Here is a 21284-nt window from a genome sequence, read left to right on the forward strand (position 1 = left end):
TTCTAACCTGTATTATAGTTATTGCTATAGAGGTTATTTTCAGGTCTAAAATTGTTACCCATAAAGCTAACTTTCTCATGCTCCATGTTAGAACTGAAGGGTAAAAATTCTAGATTAATCATCTCCACTCCATTCACATTACATTGCACTATTGAATTCACCTCCTTAGAAAAATAGAAAACCATTAATTTTCTTACCAAGAGCTTAAACCTGATTTGCTAACATTGAAACTGCATCAATATTTAAAACATCAGCTGCTTTAATCGATTTCATTCTCATGACTTGCCACTGATAGTTATTTAGTGTCATCTCCTTAATAAACTCTTGAGTTGCCTCAGGTGTTTTATTATTTAGTGTTCCACCAGCTACTGCATCAATCAGTTGCCTAGTTGAAGGATTTAAACCATTGTAGAAGGTTTGAACTTGCAACCACAAAGGTAACCAATGATGATGACATCTTCTCAATATATCCTTAAATCTGTCCCATGCATTATATAATGTCTCCAAATCAATTTGAGAGAAAGAATAGATATCGTTCCCTAACTTAACTATTTTAGCCAGTGAGAAGTACTTCAACAGAAACTTCTCGGTCATCTGATCCCAAGTCATGATAGAGCCTTGTGGCAATGAACTCAACCACTATTTCGCTTTGCTCCTCAAAGAGAATGGGAACAACCATAAGAGTATGCCATCATCAGTAGCACAATTAATCTTGAAAGTGTCACAAATCTCTAGAAAGTTAGCCAAATGAGTATTCGAATCTTTATCTTTTAAACCATCAAACTGAACACACTATTGTTCCATCTGAATTGTGTTCGGCTTCAGCTTGAAATTGTTTGCAACAATAGTTGGTCTAAAAATACTCGATTCAGCCCCAATTAGAGTGGGCTTAGCATAATCATACATAGTTCGAGGAGCAGAAACTGTAGGAAGCTGCTGATTATTTCTATTATCACCCATTTCCACAATAATATCCTTTTCTTCTTAATGGTCTACTATATTCTGTTAACTTTGCCTTGCTTCTCTAACCTTTCTACTATTTCTACGAGCAGGTTTTTCAATCTCACTATCAAAATGTAATGGATCCAATGGGTTTCCTCTAGTCATAAACCAAAAGAACCTGCCAAAAGCAAACAAATGAAAAAAATATTAGAATATAAAAACTAAATTAAAAATAAAGATATTAAAATAAAAATAAAAAATACTAAATTAATAGAAATAAAGTTTTCCTATTATTTCAGTCCCCAGCAACAATGACAAAGACTTGATTACAGTCATAAACCAACTAAAAATTTGACAAAAGCAAGTGCACCTATCAATTAATAGTATAACTACAGTGAGCACTAATATCATTCCCATGAAGACTAAAAGTACTAGTAATTACCATATTTCTATTATTTAACTGATAAATTGGAGTGATTGATTAAAACTAAAATTAACTAAGAACACGACAAAGAACAAATCAAGGAAATAATTGAGAAAACAACTAAGAAGTGAAACAATACCTAAGAAATAATCCACTTAGACTTCATCTGTCATTATCTATCTAAATTATGCAACTTCTTCACTTAGTATCTTGATCCGTAGAAATCCCTAAATTATGTTAATATCTCTTTTCAAAACTAAGAGCAACTAACTCTTGGTTGATTAATTGAAATTTCTTTCTAATTAAAACCCCTATTATCACATTAACTCGATCTATAGATCCCTGTATTAGATTTGACTCTAATTTGAAAGATTTATGTCGTCATATTTCTAGGATTGCATGCAACTCCACTCAATTATGCTAGATCTACTCTTAAACAGGGTCTATTCCTCATCTGATTTAAGCACATCAAACATGGATTAATAATCTAGAAATATCAAACCAACAATTAAGCACACATAATTGAGAAAAAGATCCAAGTATTTATTGCATAAAAATAGAAATCAAATAACATGATTCATTCTATGGTTCATCTCCCTAGGTATTTAGAAAATTAGCTCATAATAGCAAGTAAAAACATCCCAAAAACAATATAACCACAAGAAACCAAGAAAATCATAATAAAATTTAAAGAAATCAAAAGGAGATGTTCAATTTTGATGGAAATCTGCTTTAGATTTGGCTTCAATAGTGTTTTTTTAAGTTGTTTTCTTGAGTATTCTCTGACCGCTCTCTCCTCCCTTTTTATCTTTTTCATATGTAGGTCTTAAAATGCCTGAAAAATCTAAAAAAAAGTGTTTTCCCGCAGGTTTGGAGTGCGATTCGTGATTTCCACACCGTCTGCCACATGGCCGTGTGGTAGCCCGTATATGTGCTAGACCATTTGGCTTACATGACCGTGTGTCCAGCCCATGTGGATCTTGAAACTTGCTCCGATTTTTTTTATTTTCACTCTTTTTACACCTAAATGTTGTCTTAGGTATAAAACCATGAATTTAAAGGATTAGGAACATGAAATTCACCATTTTAAATTGAATATTCATCCAAAAACGCATTGAGAATAAGACTAATGTTACTTTTGGCATTCATCAGAGACCAAGAAGAGAACCAAGGGAATATATTTTAGTGTAGGATGAGATTGAGAGAAGAACCTTAGCTAAGAGTGACAATAAATGTAATCGGTATAGGTTTATTAGCTTAGTTAGTAATTAACATATCAATCGGCTATCGTTTTATAATTTTCATTGTCTAAAGAAACTAGGAAGAAAATTAGATTAGTTTGTTTAATTGAAAATTTAAATTTAGTTTATAAACAATTTATTTTGGAATTTGCGCTAATAATTTTTGAATCGATTAGATTAGTAATTGTTTAACTAGTAATTAACTTGATAAACACATTTACCAATTTGTCAATCCCTTAGGTTTGATCATTGGAATACTCGATTGTTCCATTATAACACTTTAACTATTACAACTGATCTTTCACACTTTCAATAAAGCCGCTAGATATTTAAGTACAATAGTATTGATTATCAGCCTCGATGCATGTACACTGAGGCATGTCAAGTTGTTGGCGCCATTTTCGGGGATTGTAGCTGTGTAAATGTGTAGTTAATTTAGTTGTTTTTAAGACAATATTAGTTGAAAGACAAGGAAACTAGATAGTGTTTTTTATTTTGTTGTATAGTGGATTATTTTTGTGTTTTTATTTTAATTTGTCTTGTTGAAGATTAAGCTTAATCATGTTTAATAACAATGAACATAGGTGGTTGGATGATCAATACAACTATAAAGAGCATTTGAGTTCGGCAAATAGAGATTCGACGAGCCTTTTCAGTTATTATGATGATCATAGATGGCATGAATATTCAGACGAACATCTTCATGGATCGTATGGGTATGCAGATGGTATAGACAGCTACAACCTTGTAACACCTCTAACCCGTATATGTCGCTAGATTAAAGTTACGAAGCTTTACTAATAAGCTATAAAAGTAACATATTTTAATCCCATTCTTAATATGTTTTGGGATGATTAATGATGTAAATTAGTGAATTTGATGCTCTTAATCCTTTAAATTTATGTATATGTACTTAGGAGAGCATTTGGGAGCAAAAGGAGCGAAAAACAAGCCAAACGTGGACAAATAGAGTTGTTTTCAATAGCCACACGGCCTGTGCCCTTCCACACAGGTTGGACACATGCCCATGTGAGGCACACGGGCTGGACACACGACCATGTGCCAGCTCGTGTCGATTTTGCATGTTGCTTTCCAAATGCACGAAAAAATGCAATTTTTAGGTTTTCTGGGCATTCTAAAGTCTATAAATACCAGTTAGAAGAAGAGAGAAGGGGGCATTAGAGAATATCCAGAAAACGACTCAAAGAACGCCATTGGAGCCACTTTTGAAGTAAATTTCCATCAAGATCGAAGATCTTCTTTTAATTTCTGTTGAAGTTTTTATGAGTTTCTATATCTCTTGTTGTTATTCTAACTTTGGAATGTTTTTATTTAGAATTATGAACTAATTCCTTAGATATCTATCTAGGGAGAATGAAACCTTTGATGAATTCTATTATTTGATTTCTGATTTACATGATAAATACCTGATTCTTGTTCTCAATTATGTATGCTTATTTCTTATTTTAATATTTTCAGGATATTAATTCATGTTTAATATGCTTAGTTCAGTGGAGGAAAAGTCCATGTTTAAGAGTAGATCTTTCATAATTGAGTGGAGTTGCATGCAATCCTAGAAATATAACGATATAAATTTGTCGGACTAAAGTCAAATCTAATAGGGAAATCCATAGATCGAGTTAATGCGACGATAGGGGTTTTAATTAGAAAGTGATTTCAATTAATCAACCTAGATTGCAATTAGAAAGAGATATTAACATAATTTAGGGATTTCTACGGATGAAGAAACCAAGTGAATAATTCATTTAATTCAGATTAATAATAATAGAAGAAGTCTAGGTCGATTCTTTCTTGGGTATTGTCTCTCCCATTGGTTATCGTTTGATTATTTTCCTGATCCGTTCTCTGTTATGTTCTTAGTTAAATTAGTTTAGTAATTTTAAATTAAAACCCATCAATCTAAACAGTCGGATAAATAATAAGAAAACGATAATTACTAATACTTTTAGTCCTTGTGGATACAATATCTTTACTCACCGTAGCTATACTATTGTTCGATAAGTGCGCTTGCCTTAATCGTAATTTTTGTTGGTATAGAAAACACACATCAGTTAACGTACAAATGGTACATTTAAACATACATTATCATAAACATATTATAAAACAATCATTCACATACATATTGTCCCTAAATCGAGCCGTCGAGGCCCTAGAAATACCTTAGAAATGATTTGGGACTAAATTGAAAACATTTGGAAAGTCTAAGAAAAAGTTAAAAAAAATTAACTAAATGGGTCACACGGCTGAGACACATGCTCCTGTCTCAAGCCATGTAACATTCGAACTAGGGACACACCGTCTTGTCCCAGCTTGTGTCCTCACCTGTGTAACTCTCTGAGTAGGGTCACACGGTTGTGTCACACACTTATGTGCCGAGTCGTGTAACTCTTGAAATTGCTCCACATGCCTGTGTGCCAGGCCGTGTAAATTACTGACTTGCATGTAAAAGAATCTATAGGAGACACACGGCTGTGTGTAGTACATAGCTAAGTCACACGCCCATGTCTCAAGGCGCGTGGACATAAATTTGCCCAAAATCAAGCCACTTCCAATACCAAATCATGCATAAACCTTTAGGCCTTTTATGCACATAATCAAGGCATCAAAACCCTATCAAAGCATACATATAATTACCAATTCAAGAGTCCTAAATCCACTAACCAATATGGCATTCAAGGCACCTCAAATGTAATATCAAGACTTACCTAAACATGCATATTTTATCACTTATCATTCATCAAATATTAGCTCCAAAAACTTACTAAACATGCCTCAACATGACCATTAATATTCCATCACAAAACATGCCATTTGAACCATTCAAAACATACAACATATGATAGCTAAATGACAAAAACCATCAAAATATCTAATGGTGCCATTCAAGATAACTTGCACAATTTATACTTGCCAAAACAATCATTAAACATTCAATTAAACATCCTTATAACTATACATGTTAATATTGCCATTTTCCATACATACTAACCTAGCTCAAATATGAACTAAAACATGTCCTAAGTCTCTATTTTCAAACCATCATCATCATGCCAAGATGTCCATATCAACATGTACTTTAAAGTAACCAAAATCAGATAATTTGGTAAGGCATCAAGGTGTACTAAACCAACATAGCTTTCCAAAGCTTATACATACTAAAACACCATTAACACATGCATCATAATACCATTACAAATCAACCTATACAGGTTATTATAAATCTTAGTCAAATTACTCAAAATCTACCAAATTGTCCATAGGATAGTGAGATAAATCTTCGACGATGTAATAGCCCGTTTTCAGTAAAATCGAAATAGTTGTTTAGGGACCAAAAATCTGAGGTCAGAAGAAAATTTATTTTAATATAATTTTATGGTCTACAGCATGATAGAAATATAGTATAAAAATTTCGTTAAGAACTTTTACCGTTTACATGCCTAACTTGATAAAAAGGACTAAATTGCATAAAGTGTGAAAATTGAATTCTAGTAGTTAAAAGTATCAAATAGCTATGGAATTTAAAATTGGAGGTCCTTATATAGCAAATAGACCATTTAGAGGATTTAGTGGGTAAGTATGATTATTCATCATTGGAAATTGAAGAAAATATTAAGGTTAATTTTGGAAAGTAAATGATAAAATGATGATAAATAAATTAAATAATTATTATTATCATCTATTCTCATAATCTTTCATCAAAAATATGGAAACCCTGGCCATGGAAGCTGAGTTTTTAGCAAGCTTATTTTTCTCATTTGGGTAAGTATTCTTGTCCCGTTTTTAATGTTTTTTATGTTTCTGATATCGTAATAGCTTAATCTAGGTATCTCGGGGATTAAATTGTAAAACCATTAAAGTAATAGGGTTTTGCCACGGATGAGTATAGTTTAATTTTGAATTTTTATGATAGAAAATGAAATGTTGTTGTTAGGTAAACAACTTTTGTAAAGAGAACTTTGATGAAATTGTCAATTACGAACTAAATTGAAAAGATGAAAAATTTATGGAAAAATTCTAAATTTTAAGAAATACATGGGGTGCTATTGATATGTGTGAAAATCATCTAGCCTTGAAGAAGGATTAAATTGTATGAATTTCATTTTTTGAGCCTAGGGACTAAATTGTAATTAATTAAAAATATAGAGGCAAAATAGAAATTTTGTAAAAAATGTGTGTTGGATTATATTGAATATGAATTATATTAAATTGAGTTAAATTCATTCGTATAGATCCGAATAGACCTAATACGGAGTTAGATCGAGGCAAAGAAAAAGTATCGCATTAGTAGCCTTCGTATCTACATATACTTATTGAGGTAAGTTCGTGTAACTAAATTGTATATTTAAATGTTTTTAATTGAATATTTTTGTGTGTGATTTTTATAAATTTCCATGTGTAATTATGGTCACATATTATCGAGTCCCGTTTGAACCTTAGAAATTCAAAATATACAAATGACACGTCATTAGGGTTCCCGATATGGTTGTAATCCTGCATGTGTTGCAGATACACCACAGCTCTCTTGAGCTTCCCGATACTTGGCTCTCATGTGCTTTTCAATATTTAGCTTGCAAGAGCTTCCCAATATACAACTTATATAAGCTTCCTGTTACTTAGCTCACATGAACTTCCTGTTATATGACTCGGAAGAGCTTTCTGTTTACATGCTTGTATAAGCATACAAGTACATGAATTGACAGATTACAGATTTGTACACTTCGTGTGTACTATCCGTGTATCCAATGATATTTTAAATGGTTCAACGGGAAAATTTTTGATATGAAACAATACGAGTTTGAAATGAACAATTACGGGTATATACTTGAATTACATGGAAATGATATTACATGTGGTACATGATATTCGCGACAGGTTTTAAAAATTTATAATTAATCGTTCTTAAAACTAACTACTACCACGATGAAGACAAGTGTACCTACTGAACAGTAGTATAGCTTTAGCAAGACCGGATCGTCGAACCCAAAGGAACCAAGAGTACTAGTAATTACTTTCTTTTTATTATCTAGCCTAAAAATTAAGGGATTTATTTATCTAAACTAATTAACTAAACTAAGAGTGCACAGAGAGAAATTTGGGAAAAGCTTTTGGGAAAATTCGATTTATTAAGACAATACCCAAGCAAAAATTCACCTAGACTTCACTTGTTATTTGACTCTAAATCAGATGATTTATTCATTTGACATGATCCGGAGAAATCCCTAAGTTATATTATTATCTCTCTAGAGACTAATAACGCCTAACCCTAGGTTGATTAATTCAAATATCTTTCTAATTAACGCCCTAGTGTTGCATTAACTCGATCTATGGATCCCCTTATTAGGTTTCACCCTAATCTGGCAAAAGCTTATAACCCTATCTCTAGGCGTGCAATCGAATCCGTTTAATTACGACAAATTTACTCTTAGACAGAGTCTTTTCCTCTTCTGAATAAGAGTATTAACTTGAATCAATATCCTGGAATATTAAAACAAGAATTAAGAACACATAATTAAGAACAAGTCAAATATTTATCATACAATTCAGATAATAATAACAAGATCTGTCTTAGGTTTTATGCCCCTTAGGTATTTAGGGGGTTTAGTTCATAATTATAAAAGAAAACATCTAAGAAGAATAATGAATACAAAACATAAAGAAAACCTAAAACCCCTTAATGGAAATTGAAGGGAGATCTTCAGTCTTGACGATAAATCCGACTTCTAAGATGGACCAATCGACTTCTCTTGAATAATTCCTTACCTCATACTCCCCGTTTGTTCTAAGTGCCTCCTCCGGTGTTTAAATAGGTTTTAAAATGCCTAAGAGCCCTCAAAAGTAGCCTTTTTTGAATAGGGCTATTCTTGGGCTCGGTAGGGACACGCCCGTGTGACACGCCTGTGTGTGATTACTCCAGCCCGTGGTCAATGCTGTTGAATAGGCACGGGTGTGTAGTCTACCCGTGTAACTCGTGCTTCGATCCTTCCAAATGGAAACTGTCGTGTGACACGCCCGCGTGAGGAAGTCCAGGCCATGTTGATTTCCCACGTGGGTCCATTTTCTTCGTTTTTGGCCCGTTTCTCGCTCTTTTTACTCTCCTATGCTCATCCAAGTATAAAACATGAAATTAAAGGATTAGCAGCATAGAATTTGATAAACCATAATTTATAGATATTTTTATCCCATGCTTAGCGCATTTATGGATGGTTTCTCCTTAGAATTGGTGAATTTTAATTTCATGTTTTATACTTAGGTGAGCATAAGAGAGTAAAAAAGGCGAGAAACGGGCCGAAAACTAAGAAAATGGACCCACGTGAGAAATCAACACGGCTTGGACTTCCTCACACGGGAGTGTCACATGGCCGTGTCCTTTTGGTAAGATCGAAGCACGACTTACACGGGTAGATCACACGATCGTGCCCATTTAACAGCCCTGACCACAACCTTAAGTAATCGCACACGGGCGTGTCCTTGCTGAGCTTAAGTTTAGTCCAATTCAGAAAAGTCCAATTTTGGGAGCTCTTAGGCATTGTAAAGCCTATTTAAACACCTGAGGAGGCACTTAGAAGGGGAGGCAGAGTAGGAAGCAAGGAATTACTCAAGGAAAACCGATTGATCCATCTCAAGAGCCGGATTCATCATCAAGACTGAAGAACTCCCCTTAAGTTCCTTCAGGAGTTTTGGATTTTCTTATGTTTTTTTATCTTTATGCTTTTGAGATGTTTTCTTCTATTATCATGAACTAACCCCCTAAATACCTAAGGAGAATGAAACCTAAGATTATTATTATCTGAATTGTATGATAAATATTTGACTTTTTCTTAATTATGTGTTCTTAATTCTTGTTTTAATATTCCAGGATATTGATTCAAGTTAATGATTTTATTCAGAGGAGGAATAGACCCTGTCTAAGAGTAAAATTGTCATAATTAAGCGGAGTTGATTGTGCGCCTAGAGATAGGGTGACAAGATTTTGCCGAATTAGGGTGAAACCTAATGAGGGAATCCATAGATCGAGTTAATGCAATTCTAGGGTGTTAATTAGAAAGAGATTTCAATTATTCAACCTACGGTTAGACGTTATTAGTCTCAAGAGGGATAATAATATAATTTAGGGATTTCTACAAATCAAGTCAAATGAATAAATCATCTGATTCAGAGTCAAATAACAAGTGAAGTCTAGGTGGATTTTTCCTTAGGTATTATCTCAATCAATCGAATTTCCCCAAAAGTATTTTCCCAAGTTTTCTTTTTTATGCATTCTTAGTTAGTAATTAGTTTAAATAACCAAACCTCTTAATTTTTAGGCTAGATAATAAAAAGGAAGTAAATACTAGTACTTGTAGTTCTTTTGGGTTCGACAATCCGGTCTTGCTGAACTATACTACTGTTCGATAGGAACACTTGCCTTAACCGTGATAATAAGTTAGTCTCAAGAACGATTCATTTCTGAATCTTTAAAACCTGTTACGAATATCACGCATCAAGTTTTTGGCGCCGTTGCCGGGGAGCTAAGATATTAGGAACACTCGATTTTTATTACTTTAGCCATTTTACTTTTATTGTAATTTAAATTTTTATTTTCTTGTCTAATTCTTCATTTGTTTTCTTCTGACAGGTTTTTCTAGTTTATGATCAGAAGAAACCCGTCAAGACCACTACTTTTTGACAGTGAGATTGACCGCACAATTTGCAGAAAGAGACAAGAAATAAGGCAAAACCTAAGATACATAGAGGACTAGCAAGAGGATGATACTTCAACCACAACCGAGGAGATGGCTAAAAACCAAGAAAATCCACTACCTCCTGCAATTGTTGCTGATCCAGTAAATCAGAATCCTGCTCCACGCACTATGTATGATTATGCTAAACCTAATTTAACAGGAACTGAGTCAATTACAGTTAGACCTACTATTGCTGCAAATAATTTTGAACTGAAACCTAACACAATTCAAATGATACAACAGTTTGTTCAGTTTGATGGTTTGAAGGAGGAGGATCTCAACGCTCACTTGGCAAATTTCATAGAATTTTGCGATACATTTAAAATTAATGGCATTTCTGATGACGCTATTCGCCTTCGGTTGTTTCCCTTTTTGTTAAGGAATAAGGCTAAAAAATTGTTGAACTCGTTACCACGAGGGTCAATCACTACTTTGGAACAAATGACCAAAAAGTTTTTATTAAAATATTTTTCACCGGCTAAAATAGCCAAATTATGTAATGATATCTCCTCTTTTATGCAGATGGATTTAGAAACACTCTACAATGCATGAGAGAGATACAATGACCTTTTGCGAAGATGCCCTCACCATGGGTTACTACTCTGGCTACAGGTTCAAAGGTTTCACAATGGCCTGAATCCTTCGACTCGGCAAATGATTGACGTAGCCGCTGGTGGAACTATCAATAAGAAGACACCTGAGGCGGCTTACGAATTTATTGAGGAGATGTCACTAAATAACTATCAGTGGCAAGTTATAAGGACAAAGCCGCCGAAGATAGCTGATGTTTTCAACCTCGATGTGGTTACTATGCTATCTAAGCAAGTAGAACTCTTAAATAAAAAGATTGACAGTTTGTGTGGTTCTACTCAGGTACATCCAGTGGTGAGGTGCGATTTGAATGGAGGAAAAGCATGCACAGAACATCAACCTTTCAACCCTAGTATCGAGGAGGATCAAGTCCAATATATGGGTAACAATAACTCTAGACCCCAAAATAACCCATATAGTAACACTTATAATGCAGGTTGAATGAACCATCCCAATTTCTCGTGGGGCGGTCAAGCAAATCAAAGGCCACAACATCCTCTAGGTTTTCAACAACCACCTTACGGGCAAGAAAAGAAGCTGAACCTTAAAGAGATAACAAAATTTATCTCGGTGTCAGAAACTCACTTCCAGAATACCGAGACAGCCCTTAAGAATCAGCAAGCGTCAATCCAAGGGCTCGAAACTCAGATAGGCCAACTCGCTAAACTGATTTCTGAACGACCATAAGGTAGTTTGCCGAGTAACACTGAATCTAACCCAAGGTAGCAAATCAATGCAATTACCATTCAAGATGCGGAAGGGTTAGTTGCACCTGAACTAGAATTGAAGTGAGAAACTATGGTAAGTAAAGGTAAGGGTGAGGTGGACCACAATGACTAGAAACCGGTAAGTAAAGAATACAAACCTCATGTGCCATACCCAAACGAGACAAGGAAAGACCGCATAGAAGAACAATTCGATAAATTCCTTAAATTATTAAAAAAGTTACATATAAACGAAAGTTGGATGAGGCGTCGCATGTGGAATTGAATGCAGTTTGCTCAGCCATATTACAGAATAAGCTACCTAAAAAATTGAAAGATCCAGGGAGTTTTACGATTCCTTGTTTAATTGGTAGTTTAGATGTTCATAATGCATTGGCTGACTTAGGGGCAAGCATTAATGTTATGCCTTATAAAATGTTTAAACAGCTAGGTCTTGGGGAACCCAAACAAACTAGGATGAGCATTCAATTGGCTGATAAAACCATTAGATTTCCTAGGGGTATCATTGAAGATGTTCTTGTTAAGATCGATAAATTTATATACCCAGTAGACTTTGTTGTTCTAGACATGGAAAAGGATAGTAACGCACCTTTAATTTTAGGACAACCCTTTTTAGCGACTGCTAGAACCATTATTGATGTGGGTACAGGTGAACTCACACTTCGTGTGGGAGACGAAACAATCACCCTTCAAGCTCATAATTCGAGTAACACATAAAAAATTGAAGGTAGTTGTATAAATCATTCTTCTAGTACTGATCATGTGGTGACACCCTTTATGCAGGAAAGAATTTCGAAGAACACATATAAGCCGTGTTCAAACAACAACAAAGGACCTATCTATGAAGTACGAAGGCTACAAATCAAAGAGCTAGATGAATGGCGGACACAGAAACTGAAAACACCCGATAAACCAAAACCGAGCCAGGACGAGCTCAATACCTCACCAAATCAACTTAAGGCTGGAGACAAAGTACTACTAGATGCAGCAAATCCTCGCATTACCACTTCTGAATCTAATGAAGAAATCCCTCTTACGGTACTCAGTATTTTCCCATATAGTACAATCAAGGTAAATCATCCCAAATTCGACACATTTAAGGTAAACAATACTCATCTTAAACCTTATGTTGATAAAGTTTATAGCAGGGATGAGGAGTGTAAACTCTTCGCACCACCTTGACCATGCAAAAAAGAGGTAAGTCGAGCTTAGACTATAAATAAGGGCTTCTTAGGAGGCAACCCGAGCACTAACAGTGTTAATTTCTTTAGATTTTAGTTTTTAACATCTAACATACTAACCGAATCATGGAACACAGGCTTTCTAAAGACCATACAGCCAGGCACACGGGCGTACATTAGGCCGTGTGAAAAAAGGGCAAGATTTTTCCCTAACATGGAATGCAATAAGTTACCACAGCCGTGCGATATGGCCGTGGGTGAAACAGACAGAACAACACAGGTGTGAGACACATCCGTGCCTTGAAACCATGGTTGAAACTGAGAATGTAACACGGGTGTGCGACAAGTCCGTGCCATCCACCCATGGTCAACACTGTCAAAACGAACACGGGCGTGGACCTATGTACATGGGCGTGGGAGAAGCGAACGAAGAAAGACACGACCGTGTGACATGGCTGTGCGCACCAACACGCCCAAAGAACACGGGCGTGGGCCGAATGTTAGACACGCCCAAATTCAAAATTCGTGAAACACACGGGCAAAAATTAGGCCACGCGGGTATGTCCCACTACTGTGTGCTCTAAAATCTATATAAACCCGTCAGTATTCATCATCTCCCTCCCTAAAAATCCCTAACCCTAGCCACTGTAACTCCACACGCCCTACACTCCACACCCGTGCGCCGCCTACAACACCAATTCTGACATCCCAAACCCCTTCCTTTTGCGTTTGTTTACTATTTTCTCTCTATTTTCTTTAAATAGGTTGCTTATTTCGTGATTTCTCTGCTCTATTAAACTATTTTGAATGAATATTTATAGTTAGAATATTAAAATACTCATGCTTGTTTTATAAAAAAATTTGTCATTTTAGTTACAACATTATGCTATACTCTTTCATTTTTCCTTATTTCCATGAAATTTATGCTTGCCCACATGCATTCATTCATTATTCCCATAATCCTATAACTTGATATATTTAATTATTTTAGTTTGTATCATCTAGTACGTAAATCTCATGAAATATTCATATTTAGTCTTAATTTTCCATACTATTCTTGAGGCACATTGGTTGAACTTCGATATTTCAATGCAGGTACAATGTCGTCCTCACGTGGTAAGAAGACCGCTGTTCCCACCTCGAAGAAGAGGAAAGGAGAAGCGTCATATCGGGTCCTACCAAGGAGATTAGGCACCCGTTCCTCTAGGTTCCCTTAGGACCCCAAGAGGAATTATATCAAATATTATAGGCCCGACCCCTAGGTGTGGGCCGTCGCATTGACTGGGCCACATTAGAACAGATTCAGTTGGCTGACGCGGTCCGAGCCTTACTAATGACTAACCTATGGGGGCTCTTCTTTAAGATTGTCGAGCCAACGTATCTCGAGTTCACATTGGAGCTCTACTCGACGTTCCATCTTCAGACCGTCATGACCAACTTCGACGATTCTGGAATGGTCCAGTTCCACCTTGGTGGTCTAGTATGCCAGTTAAGCGTACTCGAGTTCGGGATTGCACTAGGGCTATACACAGAAGAGTTCATGGACGAAAATAAACTCAACACCCTCCACCGCCACATCCACTACTCCTCCTCGAAATGCTGGAGGGACCTCGTTCCTACCTCTGCCACTTAGGATCCTAGCCACTCCAAGGCATCGGCTCTTCTTCCATCCTTGAGGTATCTACACGCCATTTTGGCTCACACTCTGACAGGGAGACGAGAGAGCACCGGCGTCGTCACCACCCACGACGCCTTTTTCTTATAGAGTATGGCGAATGGGCACGTCATCGACCTTACCTACTTTATTTCCTTTGTCATTCGCCATTAGATAGAGCGGCACAGAAGAGGGGTCGTATCTATCAGGCCCTATGTGACTCAATTGGCTCGGCACTTCAGGCTCCTCAACACAGTAGCCCAATCATCGTCCCTCACTCTCATCGACCAGATGTCTCCACAGGGCATCTTGAGTATGCTAAGTATGAGGATGATCGAGAAATGACGTGGCACATACCCTCCTCAGTAACGCCTCACCTAGTCCACTGAGGAGGAGGACCCAGAAGACATTACTGATGATGTCCCTCAACGTCACGAGGATCCACTGACTCAGCCATCACCCCCCTCTCGTCCAGTTCATGCGGCGGCTTCATACACTGACATCTTCATACACTGACATCTCTGAGTGCCTTACTCGATTCGAGCAACAGTGTTTTCAGTGCTTCGATAACATTGATGCTCCTCTACAGTAGATTTGTCAGCACTTCCACATCTCATCGCCACCCCCACCTCACGAACCATCTAGCGATAAAGATGTTTAAAAACTTTTATTTATTATTTTATGTTGTTACTGCTATTCTATTTTAAGACTACTTTTTATTTTTCTTTAAGCTTATTTTTAGTAGGTTTTATCATTATTATTTTACAATTTTTAATTTCATCTATTTCATTACTTGTAATTATGCTTCTTTATATTCCCTAAAAATTCTTGATTCTATCACAGCTATAAAGAGCTCCAAAGCTCATCATCGCATAGGAACTAAAAACTCCACCGGGAAAGGTTCTCCACGACTGCCATGTCCTGCTCGACCATGACCATAGCTACCACCAGATATAATATTCTTTTGGCTCAGGATTTATGGATTAATGAACCTCTACCACCACCGAAGTATCCTCCTCTACTCTCATAATTGCTTTGGCCGATTACTCTCCATAACTCCAATTCAAGGAATCCATTCATAACTCAGGAAGTTTCATTTTTCTCCCTATATTATGATATTATATTTACATTTTCAGTATATCTATCTTTGTACATTGAGGACAATGTACATCCTAAGTGTAGGGGGTTATTTATTTCTGTATCAGAAAAATCCCTGATTTCTGTCTTATTCTTATGTGATCTTCTCATATCATTATTAGAATGAATTTTGATTAATTTATGATTTTTATTGATATGTCTTGAATTAAAACATAGGCAATTATGCATTGATTGTTTAAACTTTAAGACATTAGGGAATCAAGCATGATAGTTGATTTTTTGAAGAATTAAAAACTTTTAGGTTGTTTCCCTAAGTTTAGGTATTATCTTGAGTTGAAATTCACAAGTTTAAATATCAAAAAGCCATAATTTTTGTGAGATCTTAAGCCTTTAGAGCATATTTTATTCCTTTCATGCTCACTTTCATTATGAGTGCGTCAGTATTGAATTTTTATTCTAGAACTTGCTTGATTATGCATGTCAAGACCACACCATTTGATTTGATATGTCAAGATAATAAAGGCACTTAGGTTTAACCCACTCACTCCACAAAAGCCTACCTTCATAATTAACCCTTAGTGAACCCCTTTGAGCTTAACAAGCCATTAATTGATTCACCCTCAATATTAACCCATAACCCATTATTGTTGAAATCCCCTAATTTGATCCCTATTTTTGTCGAGATTTGATTTGAACTAATTTCTTAGCTATGTTTTGTTCTTCTATGTATTTGACTTGTTCTAAAAAAATGTACTTCAATACAAATTAGTTGTAATTCGTCATTTTTGAGCTTAAGTGTCAATTCCATTTTCTGAGAAAAAGCTCACTTGTATTCAACTGATGACTAGTCATTTTTCTAGCTAGGTGATTTTTCAATTCAATCTCGATTCTAACCTTTTCTTTCAAGATTGTGACCACACCCCCTAACCAAAGCCACATTACAACCCTCTAAAAAGACCTTTTTGATTGATGTATCAGCTCAATTTATAGTGGTGGAGATTTGATTTTCAAGCAAGCCTATGGCAATAACTTTTCATATTGACTAATGAGTGCTTCTATTGATGTCCTTAAACACCTTGAGAGATTTGAGTGTATCTTTAGTAAGGATGTTAAACTCTGTGATATTTTTATCAAAGGTAATCACTTAGATAATGGGAGACACCTATGTTTTCGTGATAAAATGTTCAACTTGGAATGTTTGAAACTTTGATGAACTTTTAGTTGAATTTTCAATGTATGAATACTTATAGATTATTTTGAGATATTATTGATAGGGATTATAAATTGAGAAGAATTTATTTTGATTGTGAGTTGAGGATTTTGCTTGAAGACAAGCAAATGCTTAAGTGTGGGGGTATTTGATAAACCATAATTTAAACATATTTTTGTCCCATGCTTAGCGCATTTATGGATGGTTTCTCCTTAGAATTGAATTAGATACTCCTAATCCTTTAATCTCATGTCTTATACTTAGGTGAGCATGAGAGAGTAAAAAGGGTGAGAAACGGGCCAAAAACTAAGAAAATGGACCCACGTGGGAAATCAACATGGCCTGGACTTCCTCAAACGGGTGTGTCACACGGCCGTGTCCCTTTGTTAAAATCAAAGCACGACTTACACGGGTAGATCACACATCCGTGCCCATTTAACAGCCTTGAATATGACCTTAAGTAATCACACACGGGCGTGTCCCTACTGAGCTCAAGTTTAGTCCAATTCGGAAAAAGGCCAATTTTGAGGGCTCTTAGGCATTCTAAAGCCATTTAAACACCTAAGGAGGCAATTAGAAGGGGAGGCAGAGTAGGAAGCAAGGAATTACTCAAGGAAAATCGATTGATACATCTTAAGAGCCGGATTCATCATCAAGATTGAAGATCTCCCTTCAAGTTCCTTCAGGAGTTTTGGGTTTTTTTATGTTTTGTTATCTTTATGCTTTTGAGATGTTTTCTTCTATAATCATGAACTAAACCCCCTAAATACCTAAGGGGAATGAAACCTAAGACAGATCTTGTTATTATTATCTGAATTGTATGATAAATATTTGAGTTGTTCTTTATTATGTGTTCTTAATTCTTGTTTTAATATTCCAAGATATTGATTCAAGTTAATGCTCTTATTCAGAGGAGGAATAGACCCTGTCTAAGAGTAAAATTGTCATAATTAAGCAGAGTTGATTGTGTGCCTAGAGATAGGGTGACAAGATTTTGCCGAATTAGGGTGAAACCTAATAAGGGAATCCATAGATCGAGTTAATGCAATTCTAGGGTGTTAATTAGAAAGAGATTTCAATTATTCAACCTAGGCTTAGATGTTATTAGTCTCGACAGGGATAATAATATAATTTAGGGATTTCTACGGATCAAGTCAAATGAATAAATCGTCTGATTCAGAGTCAAATAACAAGTGAAGTCTAGGTGGATTTTTCCTTAGGTATTGTCTCAATCAATCGAATTTCCCCAAAAGTATTTTCCCAAGCTTTTTTTTTGTGCATTCTTAGTTAGTAATTAGTTTAAATAACCAAACCTCTTAATTTTTAGGCTAGATAATAAAAAGGAAGTAAACACTAGTACTCGTAGTTCCTTTGGGTTCGACAATCCGGTCTTGCTGAACTATACTACTGCTCGGTAGATACACTTGCCTTAATCGTGATAATAAGTTAGTCTTAAGAACGATTCATTTGTAAATCTTTAAAACCTGTTACGAATATCACGCATCAGAATTCACCAAATCTAAGGAGAAACCATCCATAAATGTGCTAAGCATGCGATAAAATTATGTATAAATTACGGTTTATCAAATACCCCCACACTTAAGCATTTGCTTGTCCTCAAGCAAAATCCTCAACTCACAATCAAAATAAATTCTTCTCAATTTATAATCCCCATCAATAATATCTCAACATAATCCATAAGTAATCATACATTGAAAATTTAACTAAAAGTACATCAAAGTTTCAAACATTCCAAGTTGAGCATTTTATCATGAAAACATAGGTGTCCCCCCTCATCTAAGTAATCACTTTTTTATCAAAATATCACAGAGTTTAACATCCTTACTAAAGATTCTCTCAAATCACTCGAGGTGTTTAAGGACATCAAATAAAGCACTCATTAGTCAATATGAAAAGTTATTACCATAGGCTTGCATGAAAATCAAATCTCCACCACTATATATTGAGATGATACATCAATCAAAAAGGTCTTTAGAGGGTTGTAACGTGGCTTTGGTTAGGTGGTGTGGTCACAAGCTGAAGGAAAAGGTTAGAATCGAGATTGAATTGAAGAAATCACCTAACTAGAAAATAACTAATTATCAATTGAATACAAGTGAGCTTCTTCTCAGAATATGGAACTAACACTCAAGCTCAAAAAATGACTAATTACTACTAATATGTGTTTAAGGATTATTTTTTTTAGAATAAGTCAAATAACATAGAACTTAATTATTGCAACAAAGAATAAAACATAGCTAAGAAATTAGTTCAAATCAAATCTCGACAAAAATAGGGATCAAATTAGGGGATTTCAACAATAATGGGTTATGGGTTAATATTGAGGGTAAATCAATTAATGGCTTGTTAGGCTCGAAGGGGATCATTAAAGGTTAATTATGAAGGTAGGATTTTGTGGAGTGAGTGGGTTAAACCTAAGCGCCTTTATCATCTTGACATATCAAATCAAATGGTGTGGTCTTGACATGCATAATCAAGCAAGTTCTAGAATAACAAATTAATACTGACGTACTCATAATAAAAGTGAGCATGAAAGAAATAGAATATGGTCTAAAGGCTCAAGATCTCACAAAAATTATGGCTTTTTGATGTTTAAACTTGTGAATTTCAACTCAAGATAATACCTAAACTTAGGGAAGCAACCTAAAAGTTTTTAGTTCTTCAAAAATCAACTTATCATTCTTGATTCCCTAATGTCTTAAAGTTTAAACAATTAATGCATAAATGCCTATGTTTTAATTCAAGACATATCAATAAAAATCATAAATTAATTAAAATTCATTCTAATAGTGATATGAGTAATTCACGTAAGAATAAGGAATAATTTAGGGATTACTAATGATGATATAAAAGACCCCCCACACTTAAGATGTACATTGCCCTCGATGTACAAAGATGGATATATTGAAAAATATAGATATATAATTATAAAATAGGGAGAGATGTGAAACTTCCTGAATGATGAATGAACTCCTTGAATTGGAGTTATGGAGAATAATCGGCCAAGGCAATGATGAGAGTGAAGGAGGACACTCCGGTGGCAGTAGAGGTTCATTAGTCCATAAGTCCTGCACCAAAAGAATATTATATCTGGTAGTAGCTATGCTCGTGGTCGAGCAGGACATGGCAGTCGGGGAGAACCTTTTCCAGTGGAGTTTTTAGTTCCTATTCGATGATGAGCTTTGGAGCTCTTTATGACTGTGATAAAATCAAGAACTCTTTAGGAAATATAAGGAAGCACAATTACTCGTAATGAAATAGCCAAAAATAAAAATTATAAAAACTAAAATTAAAGGAAAATGAAATAAAAAGTACTTAAAGAAGATAAATAAAGATAAAAGTGAAAATAAAAATAATAAATAAAAAGTTTTTAAACATCGTCATCGTCGGATGGTTCGTAAGGTGGTGATGGCGATGAGATGTGAAGGTGCTGACAAATCTGATGAAGAATAGCATCAATGTGATCCCACCTGTCATGAGGGCGACCCGGGTTCGATCCCCAGCAACGGCGCCAAAAACTTGGTACGTGATATTCGCGACAAGTTTTAAAAATTTATAATTAATAATTCTTGAAACTAACTATTATCACGATGAAGGCAAGTGTACCTATCAAACAGTAGTATAGCTTTAGCAATGTAACACCTCTATCCCGTAACCGTCACCGGAATAGGACGAGACGTTACCAGAAATTAGGAATCGGATCAGAACAGTAAAATTTTGAACCTTTTCTTAAATATAAGATCATTTATTTATATAACTAATAGACACAAACAAAGATCGAATTTAAAACTTATAAAAGTAAACTTCCATAAGATGCCATATTCGCATGGCTTATATACAATAGTCAAAATATCATTCTACTTATAGTCTATCCTATACATACCATAAGCTAAGTCCAAATCACATGATTACTACAATAGTAGATAGTGTGACGAAGTGCTGACGATCCCCGAACTAATAGTAAGAGTCAACGATCTTAATCTAGCAATCTCCTTAGCCGAAAATTTTAACAACAAAAGGAAATTTCTTCTCCACCCTTTCCTAGCTACGGCAATGGAGGAATAAACCAACTTTGGTTTCTCCTCCCACTAACACATTATTTTTATTACCCATACTCTTTTATTCATCTTTAATTCATTTAATACATTTTTTTATTACATATTTCTCACCACTAATAAAAATAATAATATTAAACCATGCATATAATGCCCATACTTATGAGCTTGGCCGGCCACTAGCATTAAAAGTGGCAAATTGGCATGCAAACCCACTTATTTGCATCATTCAATAATTAATCACTTAAAATAAGCCACACATATATTCAAAGCTTCTCACATAAGTCCTTTTTATTTAGAAACACATTCAAATTGACAAAAATCAAAGCATTCAAATTTCACACATGCATGATCACATATTTTAGACATAAAATATTATATTCAATTATTTCTGCGACTC

At 35.2% G+C, this 21284-nt stretch overlaps 1 non-coding gene across 1 annotated transcript; it reads left to right on the forward strand.

The window, feature by feature from the left end:
• The first annotated feature begins 439 nt into the window (after positions 1–439).
• Positions 440–546, forward strand: LOC128285843 (small nucleolar RNA R71). The gene has a single exon (XR_008276391.1). It is a non-coding gene; the product is annotated as a small nucleolar RNA R71 (small nucleolar RNA).
• Positions 547–21284: the final 20738 nt, after the last annotated feature.

The sequence above is a fragment of the Gossypium arboreum genome, chromosome 12 (assembly GCF_025698485.1).
Source record: "Gossypium arboreum isolate Shixiya-1 chromosome 12, ASM2569848v2, whole genome shotgun sequence".
NCBI classification, from domain to species: domain Eukaryota; kingdom Viridiplantae; phylum Streptophyta; class Magnoliopsida; order Malvales; family Malvaceae; genus Gossypium; species Gossypium arboreum.